At 47.9% G+C, this 21,836-nt stretch overlaps 1 long non-coding RNA gene across 1 annotated transcript in view; it reads left to right on the top strand.

Annotated features, from left to right (window-relative positions):
• Positions 1-21,836, top strand: part of LOC309361576 — a 33,230-nt gene that overhangs the window by 7,982 nt on the left and 3,412 nt on the right. The window contains exon 2 of the long non-coding RNA XR_014164523.1: positions 7,248-7,680. This is a non-coding gene — a long non-coding RNA (uncharacterized lncRNA). The remainder of the gene's footprint in view (positions 1-7,247; positions 7,681-21,836) is intronic.

Raw genomic sequence — 21,836 nt, 5'->3', positions numbered from 1 at the left:
CGCAAGCATTATTTCTGGTGCACATCCGGGTCAGAGGAGGCCAGTGCACATGTGCACAAGCTGATTGATTGATTGATTGATTGATCTTTATTACGGCCATTGGCCCGTCACACCACCATAATGTACTTGAACCTCCAATTTTAAAACCGCCAAAACTTACAAAAAAAACAGACAAGAACCAAAGCAAAACAAAAACAAAAGACCAACATCATACATTACAACAAATTTGTAGCATAAACATCGCCCTCTGCTCATAAATTAATAGAAGACATCAATGGTGATATCACCTAATTACATCCTAAACATAGATCATGGTTTAAAGGGATTATCCGAGCCACACATGTGCACAAGCTATTTCCGGTGCTCCTCCGACCTGGAAGTGCGCCAGAAATGGTGTGTCCACATGCATATGGGCACTTGCTCCCCTGCCCTCCGGTTCACCGCACGATTGGCGCTGGAGACACCGGCCCAAGACGCAGCAAGTATGCTGACCCCTGGTCTAGTGTTATAGAAGAGAGGAAGAGGAGCTTTTCTCCATCCACTTTCTCCGTGCATAATTTCACACGCAACAATATAAGAAGAGCCCCGCTGGGTGACACCAACTTTCTGCTCACACCATGAGCAATCCAGGTGCCTCTGGGAGGCCCAGGGTGGGAGCAGAGTGGCCACTCACTCTCATTCCTCACTAGAAGGTCTGTGAGGGTCTTGCCTGAAGTGCTGCCTGCACCCAAGTGTACCTCCCTGAGTCTTGAGTTCTGCTTCAGAGGCCCTGAATTTTGGGTCACCAGTGAAAGGCTGGTGAGTACCCATTGTTCAGGTCCTTTTCAGTGGTCACCTCTCATCTCTGATCCACCTGTCCTAGGGAAATATGTCTGGCCCTATCATTGCTGGTCTTCAGAGGACCTAAAAAGCCGTTTTTGTTCAACTCAGCAATATATCTTCAAGCAGTGCACAAATGGAGGCTCCAGCAGGAGACAATGTTGGCCACCAACTTGGGTGGCGTTAAAAGAGAATTGGACAAATTCATGAAGGAGGAGGAGGAGGAGGAGGCTATCAATGGCATGTGACGCCCATGCTCTGCAATGTTTCTGAAGACCATAGGAGGGAAGAGTGCTTTTGTGCTCAAATCCCGCTTGCAGGTTTCCCACTGAGGCAGCGGTTCTCAAACTTTTTCCTCTGGGCCACACTTTCAGAATAAAGATTTGCTCGTGCTACATTGAATTTTTTTATTGATAACATACATGGTGGAAAACAAAAAGAAACAACTCCTAGCAGTGCTTCATTTTGAGAAGATATTTATCCATATTAAGCAAATAATAAAATTCATTTTGATACAATATAGTACTATACTACACTGAGGTGCTTAAATGTTCCTTCTGTTGTCCTTGAATCTTCCTGCCACACTTGCCATCCTCTACAGACACACCAGTGTGACATGTCTCACACCCTTTGAGAGCCACTGCAAAGAGGCATCTGGGTGGGCCTGTGAGAGCACAAGGCTGGGCTAGATGGGCCTTGATCCAGCAGCCAGGCTCTTCTTATCCTCTTACACTGCTTAATGTTGACGTTAAAAATGAATTAAAAAATGCTCCTTATAAAATTATTGGAGAGGGTTAAAAACAACAACACACTTATGTTGCATGTGTTAAACCTTTGCAAACCTCATTGGGAGGACAGTCTGCCCTGGAAGATGGGTTTGAACTATTTTAAATATGGAACTGTATCTACCAATGCCAGCTGAAAATGGCCAAAGGCTTTGTCTTAAGGTGAAAATCTTCCTCCTACTGGAGGGGGAAATCCAAGCAGATGGGCGGGGTATAAATAAATAAATTGTTCTTGTTGTTGCTGCTGCTGCTGCTGTTGTTGTTCTTGTTGTTGTTGTTGTGGTGCTGCTGCTGCTGCTGCTGTTGTTGTTGTTGTTGTTGTTGTTGTTGTTGTTGTTCTTCTTCTTCTTCTTCTTCTTCTTCTTCTTCTTCTTCTTCTTCTTCTTCTTCTTCTTCTTCTTCCAGCCAGCCAGCCCAGTTGGGAGTTGTAATCCAAAACATCTGGAGGACACCATGTTGTGTTAAGTTGGTCTGGATTGACCTTAGCCTGATCTGAAAAGGCCTTTCTTACACTTGCCAGTTGATAAGTGCTTGCTTCCTTCTGTTCCTCAGTTGTTTTGGCTCACCCACGAAAGGACTCGTCTTCTCTCCTTTCTGACCTGCCTCAAATATTTCTTAAAACAAACGAAAAGTTGACTTCACAGCTCCGTGCTAAACATTTTATACACTTAATCTGTAAGTCAGCCCCACACGCACCCGTCCCAACAGCTCGCCATGATCTGCGAAGTTCCACAGATCTTGTTTATAACACGTTCGTCTAAAATTATCTCCAGGCACACGGCATCCTCCTATAGAACAGATGCTCTGAAGTCTCTCCCCCCCCCCCCGAACTGTTTTGATCTCAAATCGGCGTGTTTAAGCTGCTTGTGTGAACTATAAATTGAAATGGAGATGGAGGGGAAGGGAAGGGAAATGTTGTGATGTGCACCATGTCGCTCTGTCGGCTTCCTTCAGATGTTGCTTCTTGATGAAGGGAGACTGGCACCATCTGCACTCATTGCCCAGGGGTACATTATCATTGCCTGTGTTTGTTGAGAAAGGGTTTTGGAGAGCAAGAAGGGGGTAAGCCCCTAGGGGGCTGTTCAGAGCTGCCGGTGGAAGACAGAATAGATGGGTGTCAGAGCAAATGAGAGTCCCCAACACAACACACACACACCCACACATCATAGAACCACAGAATCGATGCACGAATCACAGCTTAAGAATCACTTACAGAGGACCAGCCTCCAAGGAAGGGAAGTCCATCACCTTCTGTGGGAGTCTGTTCCACTACTGGACAGCTCTTACTGCCAGAAAGTTCTTCCACAGGTTTAGGGCCTTGCATGCAATTTGAATCCATTGGTTCGGGTCCCGCTCTGTGGTGCAGAAGAAGACAAGCTTGCTCTATCTTCCATGGGACAACCCTTCAGGTGTTTGAAGATGGCTGTTGTATCTTCTTCAGTCTTCTATTCTCCAGGCTAAACATGCTCTGCTCCCTCAACTGTTCCTCCTGAGGCTTAGTTTGCAATGGAGTGGTGAGGGTTCTTCATGTAGATAACCAGTTCTCTCCAGGAGGAAAAACAAACTATAAACTTTGCAGATGAATGGACTAAAACAGGGGTCAGCAAACTTTTTTGGGAGGGGGCCAGTTCACTGTCCCCCAGTCTTTTTTGCAGGCCGGACTGTTTATGCGCATGTGTGCGCACATGCATGCAATGGAGGGGGCTTCTCTCTCCCCCCCAGCCCTCCAATCCCCCTGCCTACCTTCTCCACCGCTCTGCCTGCGGTGGGGAGCTGGCAGCGGTGGCAGCGCCACTCCTTTCCATGCCAGCTTTCCCCAGCGGGCAGCGTGGCTTCCTATTAAAGCCCAGCCTCCTTGCTGTACTGTTTTTAATATTCAGTTGGAAGCCGCCCAGAGTGGCTGGGGAAACCCAGCCAGATGGGCGGGGTATAAATAAATAATAATAATTTTATTATTATACACACACACACACCATGACGGCACCTCCTCCCTCCCTCTTCCTGGCTTATCCCTGCCCTGCGGAGGAATAATAATAATAATAATAATAATAATAATAATAATAATAATAATAATTCCTCCGCAGGGCAGGGGTAAGCCAGGAAGAGGGAGGGAGGAGGTGCCGTCACGGTGTGTGTGTGTGGGGGGGGAATCTCAGGGGAAAATGGCGCCCGATTTTTTTAAAAAATGGTTATTGTGCCAATCCAAGCAGCAACTCCAGGACTGTCCATGGGCCAGATCCAGAGGGCAATTGGACCTGATCCGGCCCATGGGCCTTAGTTTGCTGACCCCTGAACTAAAATGTGTTTCATCATATAAAATGCGAAGTCTGACAACACTGGAGATGCTGATGTTAGTGAGCGTTCTTGAATCCCATCCCAGCTCAACTCACACTTTTGTCTTTCCTTTAGCTGAAGCCCTAGAGGCCTTGCTCAAAGTACAGCAGGAGTTTTTGACTCCTGCAGCGTTTGGCGTTGGTGGAGAGACAATGACAATCCTTCTGTGAACCATCCAGTGGAACAGGAGGCCTGGTCCAATAGGGCGTGACCCAAGGTATTTTGCTCCCTGTGACAGATTGTGCCCCCACAATTCCACATGCATTGGTAGGCCCAAAGCTGGACTACTGCAATGCGCTTTGTGTGGGGCTGCCCTTGGGCTGATTCAGAAGCTGCACCTGGTGCAGAGTGCGGCAGCCGGACTGCTGAGGGGCCACCTGGCCAACAAGATGTGCCAACCCTTTCAAAGCATCTGCTCTGGCTACCCATCTATTACTAAGGCCCTTGTCTTAATTTACAAAGCCCCAAACAATTTAGGTCCAGGGTACCTCAGGGAGCGCCTGAACCCTTCTATCCTAGCTCAGTCACCAAGATCGTCTGCAGGGGCTTCTCTGGTTGTTCCTCAAGTTGGTGATGCTCTTTGGACAACAACAAATAAGCCTTTAGCATTATCAGTCCAGCCTCGTGGAACATTCTGTGCCTATAGGCAACTTCTGTTCACTTTTAAACCCTTGCTGAGAACTCTTCTATTTCCCCAGAACTACCCAGGCAATATGAGAGCACCTTCCCCATCATACCTGAGGGCAGAAGGCTACACAGGCCAGACACAGGGTAGGCTGTAGAGAACTTCCAGTCTTTTGCTTTTTGCATTTGAAGCCCTAAGCGATTTGGGATCAGCTTACCTAAGGGACTGCCTCCCCCCATATATCTCTGTCTGCTAACTGTGCTGCTCACATGGGGGTACCATGGAGGGTGCCGCATGCCCCAGAGATATGCTCAGCTTGTTCTGAAAAATGGACTTTTAGTGAGGCAGCCCAAGCCCTCTGGAAATAGCTCCCAGCTCACTGCTTAACAGTCGATTCTTCTTTCCAGGGAACTGGGAATTGTATCTCTAGGTGGGAAGCGAGGAGGGGCTACTAGCAGCTCTCAGAACCCATAACAAACTACAGCTCCCATCATTCTTTGGGGGCAGCCATGTCTGTTCAAAGAGGTTTCTTAGTGCTTTAAACAGGGGGTATGGATGTGGCCTGTGTCCACCCAGCTTGGCAAACTGCCTTTCTGTTGTCTCCCAGCTCCTGCCCTCGCAGTGGGTGACGCTGAGTCACTGAACTGGTGCTGCAAGGTGCAGACAGCCATCACGAAACAAGCCAAGAATCCTGGAGGCTGCTGTGCTTCCGGCTTTCCCTAGAGTGGGACCATCCCTTGGGGGCAGGAGAAATTTGCCTCCTTCCTTCCGCTGGCTCTTGTTTAATTAGCACCTGGCTGAAGCTGCCACGGCGCGTCACGTGGTCCCTTTGCCGCCCCTCCCCCTCCCCCGCTTTATTATTTCCTACTTTGGTTTGATGTCGTTGGTATATAAAACGTTAAGAGCTCTACATTTCTTCTTTTAAAGGCCCTAAAGGGAGCCTTGCTTTTTTCGTGTTAAAGTCATTACGGCAAACACCTGTGCACTGTTGGGTTTAATTGGGCTACAGCTGCCGGGGAAGGGACGGGGGATTTGCCACATCGATCGAGCTGTCTGTCTCAGCTTCGCCAACACACTCGCACCTCTTTGGCCACGGAGGACGGACTGGAGGGGAATCCACAGTCCGCCACCAGAAAGCAGGACGAAGGAAGAAGCCCTGGCCGTCAGCTGGTCAAGGAGGGCCAGGTTGCCATTGCGAGCGGCTGGGCATCCTGGGAGAAGGAGATGCAAAGCTCAGGGAGGTTTTTAAGGGAGTGGCTGAGGGAGCTGTTGGGGGGAGAGACTTGGGCTGCGGTGCCAAGCAGGAGGGAGAGGAAGGCAGAGGTTCTGTGCCCAGGCAAAGCAAGACAGTCAGCCTGGCAGAGAGGGCAGATCATAATGGGAGAAGGGCCCTTCTGCATCACACCAAGGGGAGCCCATCTTCCTCACCACCCTGTTCTCACAGCGGCAAGCCAGAAGCCTGTAGGAAGCCGCAAAGCGCAACCTGAGTGCAAGAGTATAAGAGCATAAGGCATAAGGATCAGGCCAATAGCCCGGCGTCCTGTTCTCACAGCCAGATGTCCCTCTGGGAAGCCTGCAAGCTGGACACGAGAACAGCAGCACTCTGCCCACCTGCGATTCCCAGCGAGGATACCTCTGACAGCGGGTGCAGAATATAGCCGTGCTGCCCAGCAGCCATCGATAGCCCTTGTCTTTCATGAATTTGCCCAATCCTCCTTTTTATTTTTTCATTTTTTCAATGATATTTATTCAATTTCATACAAAGACTTAACTTTAACATAACAAAGAAAGAAAAAGCAATAAGAAAAAATAAGAAAATGAAGAAATTAAAGTATTACAAACCCCACATATACCACCACATACATAAATAAGACTTAATTAAGTGATTAAACTCCAACTTCATAAACATATTACTTGACTTCCTCTAATCTCTTCCAACTGAATTTCCTTGTACTGTAATTGAATTTAGCAGTTTCCAATATCATTATTCCATATAACAATATTCCAGTTATAATCAAATGTCCTAACTTTTCTTATCCTACTGTTTCTTATTTATTTATTTAATCCTGATTTAATCCTAGGCCTAATTAGTTCTTTCAAGTAATTACAAATCTTTAATATTACAATATTTATTCAAATAGTCTTTAAATTTCTTCCAGTCTTCTTGATATTCCTCTTCTTTCTGGTCGCGGATTCTCCCGGTGAGATCAGCCAGCTCCATAAAATCCATCATCTTCACCTGCCATTCTTCTACTGTTGCCAATCCTCTTTTTTTAAGCCAACAAAGTTGGTGGCCATTGCTGCCTCCAGTGGGAAGGAGTTCCACAATTTAACGGTGCGTTACTTGTAACTATGCTCTGAATCCCATGCTGTGTGGAGAAGTTTGTCCTGAATGTCACAACATTCACCTTCACTGGATGACTCCAAGTTCTCTTTTATGAGATAGGGAGAAAACCCTCCATTTGCTTTCTCCACATCATACAAAATTTCATTCAACTCAATCATGTCTCCCCTTCTTCAAAAATTATATTTAAACTTTTCCTTGTAGTGGGAGGGGGAGGATTATTCCAATTCCTTCATCATTTTTGCAGCCAAAATAACAACATCAACAACAAATCAGCAGGTTATCAGTTGTAATTAGTTACTTACTGCTTGGTCTCACCTTTGCCTGCTTTCATCCCCAGGTGCTCACGTTGTTGTTACCTACTGTTGACCTCTGCTGGTCTAGCCAGAATGGCCCCTGCACTCTGATGGCGCCTGGAGTTTAAATGCACCAACAGAAACTGCACTGCACACTGAATCCCTTTGGGAGGAGCACTCTTCGCCCTGGGACAGAATCACACCAAGACTCTGAGTTCAGGAAAACAAGGAGGCAACGTTGACTGCAGGAAGTACATGCTCCACAGGTCAGATGCTAGTCAGGTGGGCTTGAGGCAGCAACCCCGGGCAGTGGGACCCCCAGAGGCAGCACTCCTGTCGGGTGTCAGTCTCTGGAGAAGAAGTGGTGGTGGCAGCAGCTTCTGGAGACGCCTCGTGAAATCTTGCTGATATCTCATGAGATCTGGCCGGAACTCACTGTTGACGTTGCCATTTCATGGGCACCACCAGGCAGCCCAGGTAAGGAAGGCTTCAGTAAGGGTAGGGCAGGGGGGCAATATTGGAAGGGTGGGGATGTGCTGTCCCTCCCTATGTGCCTTGGGAATCCACAACCTTGCCACCAAATCCGTTTACAATCTCTAAATGGGACCTCTAAGCTGAGAGCTCGAAACTGCCTCTCCCTCCCTTTTGAAATAAGATGAAGCAAGTGAGACTTCAACAAAACGTTGCAGGTCTCCACTTTGTTTGTTTATTATTTCAGTTCTGCTTGAGGTTCCAGGGCGGAGAACATTGATATGTTCAAATGGGGCTTGCCAATGCGCTCCCCACAGAGGCCTTTCGTGGCACCAGCAGGGGTTTCCTGCAAAGCATGAAGAGCAAGAGGACATGACTGCAGATGCTCACGTGAAGAGCCACCTGTGGTGCCCTCAGTGGCAAACCTTGGTTTTGCCAGGTGCATAAGGTGCACAAAGGCTCACCAATACTCCATTTCTCTGCAGCATTTAGCACTGCATTCTCTTTCGGGTCTCATTTGTTTCATTTCCCAATATGATCACATCGTATGTGCATTTAACTGGCACAGTTTCAACCATGCACACTTGCAGGTGGTCTGGCGGAAGTTGCACAAGTCCAAGCACGGAGGAGAAAGTTCTTTTTAAAAGAGCTTGGAGTTACCCAGTGTGGAAAGGCCTTTAAAGATATCTGTCTTCCTTACAGGGCAAGACCCACTCACTGTATGGGCTCTGGGGTGCTCTTGAGAGGTCTCGTGGGGCCACCTGAGATCTTGCATGAACATTCCCAGCTTTCCAGCACCAGAGCAGACCTTGTCCCCTAAGCAGAGATCTCAAAAGCTCTTTTATCCTGAGTCTGCTTGGGTTATCCAGTGCAAAAAGAGCTTGCAAGCTCTCCTCCTTCAGGCCTATTCAGTACAGAGGCTCTGGGAGTAAAGGGATACTTCCTCTCTCCCCCTCACCTGCTAGCCACAGGGTGACTCCAGGGGTTTTGGCACACACCATTGGTTCCCAATTACCTAATTACTGAGGACCCCCTATTTTTCAAACACCAAGCCACGGGGACACCCTCCACCTTTGGAAAATGTTCATAACTCTATGGTAGTTATCTCTGCAAAGCAATTTCATGAACAAAATGTGAGGTAGCCCCTAATAAACAAAGGATTTCAGTTATACTAAAAAACAGACTAGGGCTGAGCAACTGAACACCATATCAGCAACTGAACACCATGATATTCAGATATATATATTTATTCTGTGAACTGCCCTGAGACCCCAGGGTACAGGGAGGTATAATAATAATAATAATAATAATAATAATAATAATAATAATAATAATATCATGATGTCTGAAACCGGAGATCAGGCACGGGGATGAGGGAAGGAACAGCCCGGAGATTGGATGGGAAGCAGGAGGAAGTGAGGGGGAGGGGAGGGGAGGGAGGGGAGGGAGGGGAGGGAGGGGGGCATCAGCAGAGCAGCCCGAAAAGATGCACATCCACTGTGGCTGCTGCTGCTTTCCTGCTGACTGAGAAAAGCTGCTCCGCCCCATTGCCAGGGGAAGGCAGGGCTACAGGGCCTTGAAGGGGGGACAGTCAGCTGCCCGGTCCCCCTCAGCGTGAGGGGAAGGCAGCGCCTCACAATCGGCCGCCCTGGTCTCCCTCAGCGTGAGGGAAGGCAGCTCAGAGCAGTAGCATTATCGGTTGAGCTCATCATGCCACACTGCCTTGAAATCAGCCTGCTCTCCCTCGAGGGAGGAGGGAGATATTGCTGTGTATTGCTGGGTTAAAATTGTTATCACAGTATGATTTCAAAACCGATTTTGCCCAAAATAGTAATAATAATAATAATAATAATAATAATAATAATAATAATAATATTTATACCCCACCCATCTGGTTGGGTTTCCCCAGCCACTCTTTCAACAGAACATTAAAAACAGAATAAAACTTCAAACATTAAAAACTTCCCTAAACAGGACTGCCTTCAGATGTCTTCTAAAAGTCAAATAGTTGTTTATTTCCTTGACATTTGATGAGAGGGCGATCCACAGGGCGGGTGCCACTACTGAGAAGGCCCTCTGCCTGGTTCCCTGTAACCTTACCGTAACCTCTCGCAGGTTCCCTGTAACCTCTCATAGTAAGGGAGCTGCCAGAGGGCAGCCCCACACAAAGTGCATAGCAGTAGTCCAGAGGGACCCCTCAGAGGGGTCTCCGCCTGCGCACCAGGTGGAGCTGGTAGACAGCTGCCCTGGGCACAGAATTGACCTGTGCCTCCGTGGACAGGTGTGAGTCCACAATGGCTCCCAGGCTGCGCACCTGATCCTTCATGGGCACAGTGACCCCATTCAGGACCAGGGAGTCCTCCACACCCACCTGCCCTCTGTCCCCCCAAAACAGAACTCCTGTCTTGTAGAATTCAACCTCAATCTGTTAACCACCATCCGTCCTCCAGCTGCTTCGAGCCACTCACACAGGACATTCACCGCCTTCACTGGTTCTGATTTGAAAGAGAGGTAGAGCTGGGTATCATCCGCATACTGATGAACACCCAGCCCCAACCTCCTGATGATCTCTCCCAGCGGCTTCATGCAGATGTTAAAAAGCATGGGGGAGAGGACCAAACCCTGAGGCACCCACAGGTGAGAGCCCCAGGGTCTCAACACTCACCCCCCCACCACCTTCTGGACACGGCCCAGGAGGAAGGAGTGGAACCACTGCATAATACTGCCCCCAGCTCCTCTAGCTGGTCCAGAAGGATGTTGTGGTCAATGCTATCAAAGGCCACTGAGAGATCCAGCAGAACTAGGAAACAGCTTTCACCTTTGTCCCCAGCCTGCCGGAGATCATTGACCAAGGCGACCAAGGCAGTTTCAGTCCCATGATGAGTCCAGAATCCCAGTTGGAAGGGATCCAAATGGTCCCAGCATGCTTGGAGTTGTTCAGCAACCACCTGCTCAATCACCTTACCCAAGAATGGAAGACTTGAGACTGGGCAATAGTTGGCCATATTGGCTGTCTGGAAACCATCTGGATCTCTCTGGAAACCATTTGGATCCATTAAGTGGCAGGAGCAGACCATCTGAATCAGCTCCACCTCCCTGAAAAGGGTAAGGGTCGTGGAGAAGTCCAGATGCACCAGGAAGTGATCTGACCATGTCACTTCTTTTGTTTCACTTTTACTTAGTGTCAGATCACCCACATCCATAGAGGTGAACTCCAGGTCTAAGGCATGTCCACAATTATGAGTTGGGCCAAACTTATTCAGGGACAGTCCCATGAAGACCATGCTTTCCATGAAGTCCTGAGCAGCCCCTTGTAAGGTCATGTTGGCATGAATGTTTGGACAACCAAACTCCAGGAGAGCATCCGCCACGACCTGAAGCAGCTCAGGCAGGGAATTCTTGGTGCAGTGGGGAGGTTGGTACACCAAAAGGAATCATGTACTGCCCCTATTGCCCAACTTTCAGAACATGCACTCAGAAAACTGGGTCTTCCCAATAGGACACCTGGTGCCAACTAATGACTTCCTAAAAATCACTGCAACCCCCCCTCCCCGCCCACATGACCTGGGTTGCTGTACATAAGAGAAGCCTGGTGGGCAAGCAGCGGCAAGGACAGGCCCATCTGCTTCATCCAACCAAGTCTCTGTTACACATGCCAGGTCAAGTCCTCCATCCGTAATTTTCAATATATTGAAAACCCGCACAGCACTAAAATAGACCATAAAATTTGTGTAATTACCGTGCAAAAATGACCAAAAAGTAGTTGGGGGAAGGCAAAGGATGGGGCCGCGGACCTCCGGGTACATTCTTTGGACCCCCAGGGGTCCCTGGACCCCTAACTTGGAACCACTGGCATACATGACTTTTGTGTATACATGGAGCCCTTGGAACGGAACCATCACATAAGATGCAACCATCCTGTGTTTTAAAAAGGAGGGAGAGATGGTTGCTCAGCTGTCAGGTGTCTGATTTAGGGGTTGTAAAGGGGTATTTTGCAGGAGAGATATCATAGAATGCAAGTGCATACTGTGGAAATCAGGTTTCCACAATTAAAGTGGGTTGAAAGTGTTGCTATACCTTTACTTAGTGTAGTTATAGGGGAGCCTTTGGCCCTCCAGATTTTGCCAAATGACACTCCCACCAGGGCCAGCAAATATGGTGATGCTTTTTCAGCAACATCTGGTCAGAGCTCTCCCACACCTTCCCCAGTGCAACACAACCATTTTAAAATAAGAAATGTGAGAGTTGTTGTTGTTGTTGTTGTTGTTGTTACTACTACTACTATTATTACTATTATTATTTCAACAACACCATAAGGATAAATTATGAAATATCCCACTCTAATCCAGAAGTTTGTGCTTAAATATACATGCAAAATAACAACCAATTAATATAAGTTATTACCCTGGACTACTATTTGTATAGAAGGTGATAGGGAAGTTTTTAATGTGTGACATTTTGATGTATTTTTAATCCTTGTTGGAAGCCGCCCAGAGCGGCTGGGGAAACCCGGCCAGATGGGCGGGGTACAAATAATAAATTATTATTATTAACAGTTTAAAGTTAAACAAAAAGTTGTATAATGTGAGGGGAGTCCTGTATGTATTTGTGTATGTATTTCAAATTCTTCCTTTTAATTGTTGTTAAATTATTTCATGGTTTCTTTTTGCAGTTAGGAAAGTGGCAGAGAAATGCCGTGAATGTGGGTGATGAATGATTAATAGGAAGATGCGTTAACATCCCACAGGCAAACCAGGATGAAAGCTCACCATCGTATAACTTCCCCACAAACAAATCAAAGCAAATGCTCAACAAAGACCAGCTATAGTCTAACCTCCGTGTGAGCTTTGTGTCAGCAAATCAGGTTGAGTGCCTAGTAAATAGGTTGTCTGTGGAGCAGCCCTCGTTTGCTTAAACAGAAACCCTTTAAAATCTGGGCAGCGTTTTTAATGCCAGGCTTAAATTATGCAGCGACTGCAGCGCAAGACGTTAAATATGCAGATGAGCAGATTCCTTTTGCCTCTTTTATCTTGTGGCTTCGGCACTGTCTAAAAACAGATTGCAGCAGTCATCCTCATTCAGAGGAATAAAAACAAATCAGGGGAAAGGGAGGGGAGGCTGAATTGCCAAAATGAACAAGTTTGGTTCTCAAATCCTGTCTCTCGTTTGTGAGGCAGCAACATGAATTCTAGGAGTTTCTGAAACAATGAAATCATCTGTTTCCCCATCTGGGCTTGGGGTGACCCATCCAGTTCTGCTGCCTTGCTGCTACTGCTGCTGCTAAAGCCTCACTTTCCGAGGTCGCACAGCTATGGCTTTTGGGTTCTGGCAAGATCTTGCAAGAGCCCTGTGAGATCTCACTGGAAGCAGACGTTTTTCCTCCGGTGGCTGTGGGGAGGGGCATCTGCAGAGACACCCCCTGGATTCTGTAACCCAAGGCAGCTGCCTCAGGATCTGGGTCAGCTGAGAGAAGAGAGAGCACATTGAACCCAAGACATGTGGAGCAACAACTGAATGTAGGTCTCACCAAATCATAGAATCATGGAACTGTAGAGTTGGAAGGGACCCTGAGGGTCATCTAGTCCTACCCCCTGCAATGCAGGAACCACAGCTAAATAATCCCTGGCAGATGGCTGTTTAAAAACATCCCATGAAAGAGAACCCACCACCTTCTAAGGCAGTGATAGCTAAACTTGGCCCTCCAGCTGTTTTGGGACTACAATTCCCACCATCCCTAGCTAACAGGACCAGTGGTCAGGGATGATGGGAATTGTGGTCCCAAAACAGCTGGAGGGCCATGTTTGGCCATCACTGTTCTAAGGGAATCTGTTTCTCTGTAGAACAGCTTATCCTCAGAAGGTTCTTCCTTCTTGTACTTGGAATCCATTGGTTCCGGTCGCAGGAACAGGAGAGAACAAGCAGGAGAGAACACACTTGCTCCATCTTCCACGACTGGCAGCCCTTGAGATACGAATTCTGGTGCTGGAGGAGACTCTTGAGAGTCCCATGGACTGCTAGAAGATCAAACCTCTCCATTCTGAAGGAAATCAGCCCTGAGTGCTCACTGGAAGGACAGATCCTGAAGCTGAGGCTCCAAGACTTTGGCCACCTCATGAGAAGAGAAGACTCCCTTGAAAAGACCCTGATGTTGGGAAAGATGGAGGGCCCAAGGAGAAGGGGATGGCAGAGGACGAGATGGTTGGACAGTGTTCTCGAAGCTAAGAACATAAGTTTGACCAAACTGTGGGAGGCAGTGGAAGACAGGAGTGCCTGGCGTGCTCTGGTCCAGGGGGTCATGAAGAGGCGGACACGACTAAACGATTAAACAATAACAACAACAATCCTATCCTTTCTCAGTCTTCTGAATGTGTGGCCAACTTAAAGCTTGCTCTTAGGGGGAAGATTTAGGTGGTGACCTTGTCTGCAATCAGCACGTGATGAGACCATGTCTAGCACAGGGGCTGGAACCCTGGGACCCTCCAGATGTTGTAGAGCTCTGTCTCCCCAGTCAGCTGGGCAAAGGGTCAGGGGTGACCCACAGCCCTCCTTCGCAAGGCCCTTCTCAGGCGGAGGTGTCAGGAGAGGATGCAGGAGATGCCCACAGCACGTGCTCTGCCGCTGAGCTCAGGTCTTTATGTGGGGGCAGTGTCTGAGAAATGGTTTTTGGAGGGACCTTCCTTTCTCCCTTCCCTTCTCTCTTTCATTTGTTTTATTCTCGTTTTCTGCACACCTTTAAACAGAGGATCACAGCATCGTAACATCCAGTTGGGGAGGGAAAAGTTCTGTTGCGGCTGTGAGCCTGACATCTAGTGGTGAATGGCTGCATTGCCTACACTCAGAAAATGCCCTCCACATACCTTCCAACGTTTCTCTGATGAGAATAGGGACATCCCATATTCAATACAGTGGTACCTCGGGTTAAGTACTTAATCGTTCCGGAGGTCCGTTCTTAACCTGAAACTGTTCTTAACCTGAAGCACCACTTTAGCTAATGGGGCCTCCTGCTGCCGCCGTGCTGCTGGAGCACAATTTCTGTTCTTATCCTGAAGCAAAGTTCTTAACCTGAAGCACTATTTCTGGGTTAGCGGAGTCTGTAAGCTTAAGCGTCTGTAACCTTAGGTACCACTGTAATGATAATTTTACTATTTATGCCCCACACATCTTACTGGGTTGTCCCAGCCACTCTGGGCAGCTTCCAACATATGTTGTTGTTGTTTAGTCGTTTAGTCATGTCCGACTCTTCATGACCCCCTGGACCAGAGCACGCCAGGCACTTCTGTCCTCCACTGCCTCCCGCAGTTTGATCAAACTCATGCTGGTAGCTTCAAGAACACTATCCAACCATCTCGTCCTCTGTCGTCCCCTTCTCCTTGTGCCCTCCATCTTTCCCAACATCAGGGTCTTTTCCAGGGAGTCTTCTCTTCTCATGAGGTGGCCAAAGTCTTGGAGCCTCAGCTTCAGGATCTGTCCTTCCAGTGAGCACTCAGGGCTGATTTCCTTCAGAATGGAGAGGTTGGATCTTCTTGCAGTCCTTGGGACTCTCAAGAGTCTCCTCCAGCACCAGAATTCAAAAGCATCAATTCTTCAGCGATCAGCCTTCTTTATGGTCCAGCTCTCGCTTCCATACAACACTACTGGGAAAACCATAGATTTTACTATATGGACCTTTGTTGGCAAGGTGATGTCTCTACTTTTTAAGATGCTGTCTTCCAACATATAAAAACATATAAAAAACCACAACAAAACATTAAAAAAAACTTCCCCGTACAAGATTGCCTTCAGATGTCTTGGGGGTCGGATAACTCCATACCCTCCAACATTTCTCCAAGGAAAATGGGGACATCCTAGGGGAAAGTGGGACATTCCAGGATCAAATCAGAAACCGGTACAGCTACTCTACATCAGGGACAGCCCTGGAAAATAGGGACGATTGAAGGGTCTGAGTTCATTGGTTGTACAGTCATACCTCATGTTACGTTTGCCTCATCTTACGTTCTTTCAGGTTGCGTCCGCGGTGACCCGGAAGTACTGGAAAGGGTTACTTCCGGGTTTCACCACTTGCGCATGCGCAGAAGTGCCAAATCGCGCCGCGCACCTGTGCAGATACGGCACTTCAGGTTGCGGGCTTTTCATGTTGCAAATGGACCTCCGGAACGCAACCAGAGGTACCACTGTATACACACCACAGGCTTAAAATCAGTAGTGACAGGAATACATTTATGCAGCAAATGTACACATGTGTGCAAAGGCCGACTGAGGAGACCCCAGTTCTCTTTCTTGCTCAAACAGAAACCCTCTTGTGCGGCGCCATCTGCCTGCATTTCCCTTAAGCACATGGGAAGCTGCCTTCCAGAGAGTCAGGCCACAGGTCTGCCTAATAGCTGTCTCGGGGCTTCCTCCACTACCCTGACTTTCAGCAGTCTCCCTGGGGTTTTGGATTATTTCCCAGCCTTAACTGGAGGTGCCTCTGGGGGTTGGGCCCAATGCCCTTATTACTAAATTTTAAAAAAGTATTTGTTGAGGTGAGTCATTAAAAATCAACAGCAGTGATGATATCTGAGGGTTTGGTTGAATCATCTGATTGGAAACTTTTCCCGGTTCACAAAATATTTCTATCCCAAATTTGAAGGTTCCCCTACATCTATCACATATGATAAAAGGTTCCTTTTTCACCACTACTTACCAGTGTTCACTTTCTAAACATAGTTGCAGGCCAAACTGTATTTATTATACATTTATTTATTTATTTATTTTAAAAAGTGTCATTACAAAAAATTAAGTGGTTTACAGCAATAAAAACATAAAACCATGCAATGAAAACAACTGAAAAGTTAAGAGCAATCATCAGCTATAAAATGTTGCGGAAGGATGTGTTTATAATTGCCTGCATAAGCTTGGTGGAATTTTTTTCCAGCTGGCATTGACGCAGAAGGCTGACTCTCTGGTGGCAGAGTGTTCCACAGGACTAGCCCAATGACACTACAGGCTGGTTTATTCTTGTTATCAAATGAGCCTCACCAACTCGAGGAGCAGTGACACTCCTGCAGATGATCTCAGTGGTGGAGCTGGAATATAAGAGTTCGGGCAGCCCAGTCCTGGCGGTCCCGTGGACCTCAATTGCATAGGGCTTTGTGAATAAGTACAAGAACTTTGGACCTGGCTCAGTAGTTAAGTGGGCAGCCAGTGTGGACGCTTGTGTTACATTTCCAAGCACAATTCAAAGTTGGTGCTGACCTTTAATGCCCTAAACGGCCTTGGTCCTGTATACCTGAAGGAGCGTCTCCACCCCCATCATTCTGCCTGGACCCTGAGGTCCAGCTCCGAGGGGCTTCTGGCGGTTCCCTCCCTGCGAGAAGCCAAGTTATAGGGAACCAGGCAGAGGGCCTTCTCGGTGGTGGCACCTGCCCTGTGGAATGCCCTCCCATCAGATGTCAAAGAGAACAACAACTACCAAACCTTTAGAAAACATCTGAAGGCAGCCCTGTTTAGGGAAGCTTTTAATGTTTAACAGGTTATTGTTCTGTTGGAAGCCGCCCAGAGTGCCTGGGGAAACCCGCCCAGATGAGCGGGGTATAAATAATAAATTATTATTATTATTATTATTATTATTATTATTATTATTAAAGGTAAAGGTACCCCTGCCCATATGGGCCAGTCTTGACAGACTCTAGGGTTGTGTGCTCATCTCACTCTATAGGCCGGGAGCCAGTGCCGTCCGCAGACACTTCCGGGTCACGTGGCCAGCGTGACAAGCTGCATCTGGCAAGCCAGCACAGCACACGGAACGCCGTTTACCTTCCCACTGGTAAGCGGTCCATATTTATCTACTTGCACCCAAGGCTGCTTTCAAACTGCTAAGTGGGCAGGCACTGGGACCGAGCGATGGGAGTGCACCCCGCCGCGGGGATTCGAACCGCCAACCTGACGATCGGCAAGTCCACAGCGCCACCCGCGTCCCTATTATTATTACATGTGCCCATATCTCTAGCTGCATCTGTAATTATGGCCCTGGCTTCCTAAATGGCAGGATGGTAGAGTCCCCTTCCTTGGAGGTTGTGAAGCAGGGGTAAAGGGGGGGCCACCTGTCATGGATGCTTTAGTCAGGATTATTGCTTTGCAGGGGGTTGGACTAGATGATCCTTGAGGTTCCTTCCAACTCCTCAATTCTATGATTCCCTGGTTCTTTTTCCCAGTGTCCCCCTCCTAACCCCATGCAGCTTGTGTCCTTGCTACCTTTCCCCTCCTCTCCACATTCAAGGTCTTTGGTTCCTCAAGCTGCCCTCCTCCTGCCCCCACCCCCTGCCCCTCCAGCTGTGAAAAGGGTAAGCCCAGGGCACAGAGCCCTGGAGGCCCCCTCTTCACACTTTCCCAACGTCTCTGGCTAACGTTTCCATTCATCTTGCATCTTCTGGTCAGCAATAGAGGTCTGCAAGGTTTTGGGTGGGGGAGCAGAACTGGAGGGAGTGGGGAACCTTTCTTCTTGGGCAAGACAATGGCAAGACCTCCCAACAACTGCAGCTGCGTTGGGAGCTGTGTGAATGCAACGGGGGGGGGGGGTGTCGCTCTTGGCGAAAGTGGCCGAGGGGAATATCTGGCTCTCTCGGGGAAGCGGGGCTGCAATTCAACTGTCACTCTGCGTCCGCCAAGAAGGGGTTTGAAAAGGCTCTCTCAGAGGAGCAAACACTTTCTAGGCCTGCTCTCCCCCCCCCCCCGTCCGCCCCCAATCTCTCTGGGTGAATGCAAGGGCTGCCCCATTGTCTCTCCCCTCCTGCGTGTGGCCCTTTGGCAAGGGAACAATGAGCTGGTCAAAGGGCCCCGGTCGAACAGGCCTTGGCTGGGGAGAATGCTTTGCGCTGGCTAAGCACCGGGCGGCAGAGACTTGGGTGGGAGCAAGCTGGCTTCCTCTGCCCGGCCTGGTGCCTCTCCACTCAGCTTGCCAAGGGGGACACACCCTCTCGCCCCCTCCCCAGGCCCCCAGAGCAGGAAATTCCCTTTGTCCCTGGAGCTGCAGTTGGCAAAAACCTCCCTGCTTCCTTTTGGAGAGGGCCCACCCTGGTCACACCAAGAGCAGGGCCACGGAGGTAGCTATTACGGTGCCCCTGGCGGTGGGTTGGTCAGCAGCTGGCAGCCCCCAGCAAAGCGAACTGATCGACCCCTTGCTTGACTTTGTTTTGCTCCTGTTCTTACATCTCGCTTCATTTCATGGTACTCCTGTTAAGTGTTTTCCACATTATTAGTTGCCGCTGCTGCTGCTGCGCTACTAAAACTGCGACCAACTTCTTCCTCGTTTCATATTTCTCCTCCCGTACATATCAAAATCTTCTGGGCCTTCAGAGTGACCCAGATTGTGCCCAGGCGACCACATCCGTCAGGGCTGCTGAGGAATTGAATTAAGGTTGCTCTCTCCCTGCAGGTCCAAAGAGGCTCCGTCCGTCCGCTGCTCATGAAGAAAATCTCTTTGGAAGTTTCTGCCCTGCTTGCCTCCACTTATCGAAACTAAATTTCAAGAAGTTAATCGGGCAGAGAATGCGGGGGACGAAGACATTAGAGATCAAATTAGTGCAGTTGAATCTCCATTTTCTTTTTGACCTAGAAGACCATTAGGGATGGTCAGAATTAATTAGCTCTCCTTTTAGTGGAACTCTGGAGGGGGGGGCAGGATATTTGCACATAGGGACTTGCCAGAGGAGGATGCAATGTGACTATCTAGACATGGGGTGGGTGGGTGGGAGGGAGACCCAATCCATAGGGGAAAGAGGGATTCCAAGACACGTTTCTGGATCTGGAAAGGGGGGGAGGGGAGGAAGATGCCCTTTTAACTCTCCTATCCGTTACTCAGCAGAGGAGTGACATTTTTTGGTACAGAAAGGCCCTTGGAGGGTTTTGTTTTTTCAAAAATCCTCTTAAAACTTGCAGGAGCAAACCAAGAGGCGGGGGTGCAGGACAGATGCAGGTTGCGACACCAGCCTGGCCATCAGCTCTTTCCGAAAGACAATTTGCCCCGGACATCTTCCAGGAAGGACTTTGTGGTTAAGGAGACTGAAGATTTCTGCTGACTCCCAACTGCTATCCTGACAAAGTCTATTTTTGTTCAATTGCTGATGTGGTGGAAAAATTCCAGAAAAACTTCTTTTTTTAAAAAAAAAGGTTCTTACATTTAGTGATATGAAAGGGACATCTCCAGCAGGCTTTTGAGGGAACTTATTTTCAGCTGATTGCCGAAGAATTGATGCTTTTGAATTCTGGTGCTGGAGGAGACTCTGGAGAGTCCCATGGACTGCAAGAAGATCAAACCTATCCATTCTGAAGGAAATCAGCCCTGAGTGCTCACTGGAAGGACAGATCCTGAAGCTGAGGCTCCAATACTTTGGCCACCTAATGAGAAGAGAAGACTCCCTGGAAAAGACCCTGATGATGGGAAAGATGGAGGGCACAAGGAGAAGGGGACAACAGAGGACGAGATGGTGGGACAGTGTTCTCGAAGCTACCAGCATGAGTCTGACCAAACTGCAGGAGGCAGTGGAAGACAGAAGTGCCTGGCGTGCTCTGGTCCAGGGGGTCACGAAGAGGCGGACACAACTAAACAACAACAATTTTTCAGCTTTTCTTCTGGGAACTTCATTTCCACAGAGGCATGTGGCATTGATAGCTGAATAAGTCCTTCTCTTTTACAAAAGATGAGCCCTGCTGGGTCAGGCAGAGGCCAGTCAAATAGCGCATGGTTTAAGTATTGCATTTGGAGGGCAGCCTCCTTCTGCATCTATCATAACAGGTGGGGCCTGCAATAAAATGTTGCAGCCTGAACAGCTCTTGCTCAGGGTTCCAACCAGCCAACTATATCCGCCCTAGTCTTGCACCCTCCCCTTCTCTAAGAGCCAGTAAGCATTCCATGCCCACTGAGCATGCTCATTCCTCACTAGGCTGTCATTCTACCCCCTGCTAAAATAATAATAATTAAGGCTGCCATACGTCCAGATTCTCCCACCCATTACCGGGATTTGAAAGGTGGACTTGACGGCGGGAATTTTTGAAAGGCGGTGCTTTGTCCTGGATCTTAGGCAAGCCAATCAAAAATTTGTGGTTTTGGTGGTTTTGAATAATTCTTTTTTGTTGTTGTTGTGTCCTGGTTTTTACTTTTTGTATGGCAACCCTATAATAATAATATATTTGCTTGTAGTTTTACAAACCTTGAGGTCCTTCTCTAGCCTGCTGATGTTTTCCTATGAAATGTGAATTTTCTCCAGCATTTTCTCCTAAATGATCTTCTAGTCTGAATAGCTCAGTTGGTTAGAGCACGGTGCTGATGATGGCGAGGTTGAAAGTTGCATCTCCATATTGGACAGCTGCATATTCGTGGTTGGGCTACATGATCCTCAGGGTCCCTACAGCTCTATGATTCTATTGCACATACATTTATGCGCAATTTTCTTTAATATAAACATTTTTGAAAAGCAGTGTTCTTAATATAATGCACTTTGTGTATGTAATTCCCTGGTACATGCACTTTTCTGCACATTATTTAGTTGGAGAACTGCATTGCAACATTCAGAAAAGTGCAAATTTCAAAGAACAGCTGCGTTTTGGTTTATATATTGATTAGAGTTGTGTGAAATAGATGGGCTCACCTTTAAATGTGGACTGAATCCAGTTTCTCCCCCATCCATAATAAAGATTAGCACCTAGAGAATTGAGCTTGTTGTTAGCATCCACCGGGGGTATTAATAAAATTATTATTTTATTATTATTATTATTATTATTATTATTATTATTATTATTATTATTATTATTATTATTATTATTATTATTACCATCCAGCTGAAGTTCAAGGACCTAAATCAGTTATAGCCATTAACTTCAATGGGAGTCTTCTGAGCTGGACTAACACTGTTTAAAGCCCAAGATGTTTTCATTTCTAGCAAATCAGTGACTTTTTGCAGGGAAGGTAGAATTTGCATGGTCCTGATTCGGTTGGAGGTTCCCCAGTTCCCCATCCATGCTAAGCAGTTTCAATGAGAGCCATTCCACACCTCCAGCTGTGCTTGCACCAATCCCTGGATGTTTCCAGACACAGCAGTGGCACCACTGCACATGCCACATAATTCCCCTGATGTAGGTGTGAGAACTCTGTCTCTTGGTGTGGCAGCACCTGCCCTCTGGAACTC

This window comes from Podarcis melisellensis, assembly GCF_964234715.1.
Source record: "Podarcis melisellensis genome assembly, chromosome: Z".
In the NCBI taxonomy this organism is placed as follows: domain Eukaryota; kingdom Metazoa; phylum Chordata; class Lepidosauria; order Squamata; family Lacertidae; genus Podarcis; species Podarcis melisellensis.
The sequence above is the reverse complement of the archived record's forward strand: the minus strand, read 5'-3'. Positions and strand labels throughout refer to the sequence as shown.